The sequence below is a fragment of the Chiloscyllium punctatum genome, chromosome 23 (assembly GCF_047496795.1).
Source record: "Chiloscyllium punctatum isolate Juve2018m chromosome 23, sChiPun1.3, whole genome shotgun sequence".
Classification (NCBI taxonomy): Eukaryota; Metazoa; Chordata; class Chondrichthyes; order Orectolobiformes; family Hemiscylliidae; genus Chiloscyllium; species Chiloscyllium punctatum.
The window spans coordinates 15,066,490-15,072,713 of record NC_092761.1 but is presented as its reverse complement, the minus strand read 5'-3'; the positions used below and the strand labels follow the sequence as shown (position 1 = coordinate 15,072,713).

The window sequence follows — 6,224 nt, the reverse complement described above, 5'->3', positions numbered from 1 at the left end:
GGCCCATTCTAATTAGGTTCTTTCTTTCTCTCTTTTCAGTATTGTCTGGGAAGTGGTGGTTCCCTAAGGATGCAGTATGTTTGAAAGAGTAGTTTGGAATTGTCCTGTTGTTAGTTGTGAGATTACTTTATAAATCATGCCCTCGGACGGTCTCACATTTAGCATTCATGCATCTCTGTGTCTGAAAATGCATTAGGTATGCCAGTTTTGTTTGTGTTCCGTGTTAAATGCTTTCTGTTTTGCGATTCGCTCAATACTTTACGAGTTAACAGCGTTTCTGAGGAAACTTCCAGCTGCACAATTCCTTAACTGAGGATCTGGGAAAATTTCACAGAGTATGGTCAGTCGGAGCAAAAGTAAGGAAGTCGTTCCTTTCTGCAGTGTTTCGCAATACTACCTTTCCCGTGAGCATCGAACACACTAAAGGATTGTGCCACAGACTGCGACGGCAAGCTCCGCTAAAAAGTAATCCTTTAAAGCAGGTGTAAGCAACACAACGTTATTTGGGGACACCGCGTGGAAACAGATACTTCGGTGTATCTCGTCCATGTTCAGCACATAGCCAAATATAAACAAGTCCGGTTCCCCAGTATTTGGCCCCAAAACCTCCAACCCATCCTATCCAGAAACTCATGCAATTTTCTGAGCCTCCTCCGCTTCCTCTGGTAGCTCATTCCATACACGCACAATCTTCTGTGTGGGAAATGTGCCTCAGGTCCTTTGTCAATTTCAGCCCACTCACCTTAAACCTATGCTCTCGAGTTTTCAACTCACCCCAACTTGGGTAAAACACGTAAATACTCAGTTTACAACCCTTCCATTAGATCATGTCGCAGCCGTTACGCTGCAGGGAAAGTCGTCTCAGCCTATTCCTCCTCGCCCTACGGTCCAAACATTGACGACATCCTTGTCTATATTTTATCATCAATTTCACGTGTCTTTTTTTTAATGTTTTGAAGATGTCAATTACTCTGGACAACAACGAGCTATTGGAAACAGAAAGGTGAAACGAAGAATGGCTTCAACTTTCAGTGCTGGATGCCACTGAGCTGCCGGATGGGCGGCTGAGGCTCGTTTCTGTAGTGTAGTGGTCATCACGTTCGCCTCACACGCGAAAAGTCCCCAGTTCGAAACTGGGCAGAAACTGCTTTGTTCTTCAACTGCAGCCTTTTACATGGACAAGAACAGAGCTTTCTTGCTTGCTTTCCCATCTGCAAACCTGCCTTCGAAGTTGCTTGAACAAATCTGCTCGCGTAGTGAAATGTAATGCAATTCCATTTAATGACTGTGCAAAGAATTTTAAAGTTTTTATCCAAACTGGTTCTGATCATATGCAATTCTGTTTGAGAGTGTAGTTACCCGCTTCTGATCCTTCCACGAAAAGCAGTACCGCATTTGCATTCCTTGCGCAGGCGGCTCGGTTCAAAGACAGGGTAGAAGCCGATGCGCTGGTGTCACAGTGCACTATGGATTCCTCAACTAGTCTGTCTGTCAAATGTATCCCAAAGTCGTCTATGAAAGACCTCATTTGGAAGCTGTCTGTCGTTATTCAACGTGCGAGAATTGGCACCAGAGGTCCTGAATCATGTTTTGGAGCAGTTTGCACGTTAGTGGCTTATTCGATCAGCAACATCAATGAAAGAAATTACACTCTCAGAGGAACCTCTGGACCTGTGCTTTCATAGCGTCGCTAGTATTAAGGTGCGTCCCGAGATCTAAGCCACGTTGGAACTGAAACGGAGGAATCGACAGAGAGACTACAGAATGACATCGCATCCATTTGGTTTTCTTGAAATCACTGACGAGCAGGAAAATGTAAACGGGGAGGGCGAGTGGGGAAGTGAGGCAGTTGCAGCTCTGGAGAAACTCCTTATTTGTGATTCACTCAGCAACCAGAGACGTGAAGGTGACTCAGAGGCGTGAGAGCTCTTCACATCGTGAACAAAAAGCAATCAAGGGCAGTTAGCACCTCTTCCGGAGTGGGGGTGGGGTGAGGTAATTACCTTTTGACTTCTGTTACTATGTTCAGAAACTGCCTTTTGGATTGAGGTGGACAGAAACTGCATTTCTAAAAAGCCCCATGGAATTGAACAAAATTTATTGAGTCGCTTCTCATCGATTCCCACACAGGTTTCCAACTCAGTTGGTATCCATGAGGCACATGTCCAGGTGTGAACATCTCTGCAGCAAATTGCACGGTGAAGGTAAAAGTCAAGGGAAGTGGCATCTCGAACCGGCCCCGAGGTCAGAGCATCCTTACAATGTAATCAGTCGTTCTCGGATTGTAATGCTACCTCCGGTTTTAGGGTGGAACATCCTTTGGGAACCTTATTCTGCAAAACAGACACAGTGACTGAAACTATGCTGCACGGTATGATTTGGGACACGGCCTGCTCAGCTTTGTGCATTTTCCCTGTAGTCCGGTGTGTTTCATGTTCCGTGTAAACGTGAAAGTTGTCCTGTTTCGAGCAATGGGTGAAATCATTTAGCAAAGCAAGAATCGAAATTGCAGTAATGTCAAGCAGCTGATGGTAATTTGACCCAATCATAACCGATCCTATATTCTCACGCACTCACAGACACATTTGTAGCTGAATCCAGTCTGAGAAGATAGACTCAGTTTACCAGTGATTTTTGTCTGGATTAATGGGCTCTCATTATCTGCTGAGAAATTGATATTGTAGACGGGCACATCCCAGCAGCTGTGCGAGTCGGAGAGGGATCATAGAACCCTTTTCACGTGAGTTTGCATCTGTTGTTATGCAGGAGCACAATTGGAAGTGCAAGAAAATGGGCACGCGGGCATGTTGGTAGTGTGGCCGAGCGGTCTAAGGCGCTGGATTAAAGCAGCAGTCTCGACAGAAAAGTGGGTTCTAATCCCACCGCTGCCATTTCTGCTGAACCGCACCAACGGTGCAGCTTGTTAAAGTGCTGTTTCGATCCCTGCTGCATTTCTGTTAAAAACAGAAGGAAAATTGGTTTGCTTCCCGGGGAATTGACTGCGGTGCGGGAAAGTGCCGGATTTTCCAAAGTGTCTGTGCGCTGTCATGATCGTGTTCGCCTCCCGCGCGGAAAATCGCAAGCAGCTCAACTGTTGGTTTCTGTCCCAGGCAAGTTGACCTTTTACTGGAACCGAATGGAGACTGTCATTTCATCGCTGTTGTGAAACAAAGTCCTGGGGTGACTCGACTCGTCGTTATTTGGTTTTCTGGCCAATGGGACAATCGTTCCAACGAATTTCGATGTGATATGTTGTTGAATTTCTCCCATTTCCTTCGTTTCCGTCCTGGAGACATCGGAAGGGAAAGGTAATCTAATCGAGACTGTAATTGGTGAAATTCACTTTTTTATGGCCCATTCTTATTAGGTACTTTCTTTCTCTCTTTTCAGTATTGTCTGGGAAGTGGTGGTTCCCTAAGGCTGCAGTATGTTTGAAAGAGTAGTTTGGAATTGTCCTGTTGTTAGTTGTGAGATTACTTTATAACTCATGCCCTCGGACTGTCTCACATTTAGCATTCATGCATCTCTGTGTCTGAACATGCAATAGGTATGCCAGCTTTGTTTGTGTTCCGTGTTAAATGCTTTCTGTTTTGCGATTCGCTCAATACTTTACGAGTTAACAGGGTTTCTGAGGAAACTTCCAGCTGCAAAATTCCTTAACTGAGGATCTGGGAACATTTCACAGAGTATGGTCAGTCGGAGCAAAAGTAAGGCTGTCGTTCCATCCTCACCGACTTATAACTCTTGTAGTTCCTCACAACATCTCACCTCTTCCATTCCCATCAGTGCTAGAGATCTCTAAAATTCCTTTTATTCTTGTTTAAACTTCTGATCACCTAAAATCTCTCCCTTTTTAAATTTGTAAGCCCTTCAGTTTCTGTAACTCTCCATATAACTGTAATCAATGACAGCTCAGGTTTCCTTCCTTAATTCTCTATAATTACAATTGTTGCGTGTGCTAAATTGGCACTTTTCATCCTCCTTATCCATCTTAGCTCTTCCAGCCCCTACAATCCCACTATTTGGAATGCTCCCATTGTCTGCACCTCCTCATGTCCAGAGGGTCCTTGAACACCACCAGTGCTCCAAACGTTTATAATCCCTCCAGTTACTGCAAGTCTTCAAACTCTATCACAACCAACAATCTCCAGTAGCATACAACACTTGTTGACTGTCAATTTGCATTTGTTGAAGTCTAACATCTCTGTAAGCAGCTCAGAAAAAGCCCTTTAGACTCTACAAATCTCCGTCATGAACAAGCCACTATCTCTCTATTTCCTTTGCCTTCTTCAATGTCTGGAACTCTCACTGTATATTCCAGTAACCTGCTTTAGTTGCTGCAGGTCTGCCTAGCTCCCAGATAAACTGTTCCATCCCATATAGCTCGCTCAATCACTGTAATACCCTCTGCTTTGTCTAATCCTCCTCTTTTCCACCATCTTCCAGGCACAACGGCGATCCTGTAAGAGAACAGTATGGAATGAGATGTTATAAATCTCAGCTGAGGTTTGAGGCCTACCATTACCTGGGAGTCACAAGGGGAGACAACCTGAGAGGGAGCAGCACAGAACAGACGAATATAAATCAGCAGCGAGGATCGAGGCCGATTGAGATTTGAAGTTGGAGAAACAGCAGAGCAGGAAACTGGAAACCAACACCGAGTCACAGAGGGAGTGACCATGTGAGGGAACAACTTGGGGCAGGAGCTTGAGGCTAACTCACACCTGGGAGTTACAGAGGCAGCAAAGTGGGAGGATATAAATCAGCACTGAGGATCGAGTCCTCGTCGTATCTGGGAGTCACAGAGACGGTGATCCTGTGAGGGAGCAGAGTGGGGTGGGAGCTGGAGGATTACACGTCACTGGGAGTCACAGAGAGAGTGACCCTGTGAGGGAGCAGAGTGGAGTGGGAGCTGGAGGATTACACGTACCTGGGAGTCACAGAGACGTTGACCCTGTGACGGAGCAGAGTGGAGTGGGAGCTGGAGGATTACACGTACCTGGGAGTCACGGAGACGGTGAACCTGTGAGGGAGCAGAGTGGAGTGGGAGCTGGAGCATTACATGTACCTGGAATTCACAGAGACGGTGACCCTGTGAGGGAGCAGAGTGGAGTGGGAGCGGGAGCATTACACGTACCTGGAAGTCACAGAGACGGTGACCCTGTGAGGGAGCAGAGTGGAGTGGGAGCTGGAGGATTACACGTCCCTGGGAGTCACGGAAATAACTTTCTGCTGCTGGAATCTGCATGCACTGAGTTTCAAAGAAGTGCAAGCGCCATCACAGAAAAAGCTGTAAGTTCATTATCTGATTAATACACCGTTATTGGCGACTCTCAGTTAATTGCTAAAAGTTAGCAAATTTATTTTTTGAACTTCTGAAATCAGGGTTGAACACAGAAATAAGAGGGAGAAGTGAAATTCTCAGCCAATGTAATAAATAACCCTCAGTAGACCACATTGGAATAAGGGACTTAACCATATTGTTATTTCCCTGATTTAATTTCATTCTTAATAATTAATTAAGTTACTCCAGATGTTGCATTTTACGACAGTGCAAGACATGTTTGTCAGATGGAAAATGTGTTCTGTTACATTGGGAAGTCATAGCCCCTACTAGTGTCCTAGATGGACACTGGGTCATGGAGCTCAGACAGGGACTGGAGACTCTATGGGACAACTGTGATGCTGAGAATTAGGTGGATAGCACACACACAGAGCAGATCACCCTGCATACATGACGGCCTGGAAGAAGGGAGGGTCTGTGGGACAAGACAATCGAAGGGAAACATTCAGGGAATTGAAGAATATCCTGATATCTCCCTCCCAATAAAGTGTCCCAGTTTGGGAGCTGATGAAGGTGTAGGCTGCTCAAGGGAGGGCAGTCAGAGCCATATCTGTGGTACCACAAGCAGCCTGACTGTACAGGTGGGGAGGGAGAAGGAAGGAGGAGCAATAGGCACAGGGGAGGCAGGAAAGTGAAGAAGGTGTCAGTGTTTCTGTAATTCCAGCAGAGTGGGGTTAAGAATGTCACGGTGGCTGCGGGACATACGTCTGCGGGACAGTGAGTAGTCCAATGTCATGTTCATGTTAGTAGGAATGACCTGGGTAGGAAGGGTGAAGTGGTCTGGGCATCAGAATTTAGGGAGCTCCGTGGATGGTAAGCAAGCCGGTCCGCAAATGTAACAATCCGTGGAATACTCCCAGTTCCGTGTCCAAGTGAGAAC

General features: G+C 46.0%; 1 non-coding gene across 1 annotated transcript; it reads left to right on the top strand.

Moving 5' to 3' along the window:
* The first annotated feature begins 1,073 nt into the window (after nucleotides 1-1,073).
* On the top strand, nucleotides 1,074-1,146 carry trnav-cac (transfer RNA valine (anticodon CAC)). The gene has a single exon. It is a non-coding gene; the product is annotated as a tRNA-Val (tRNA).
* Nucleotides 1,147-6,224: the final 5,078 nt, after the last annotated feature.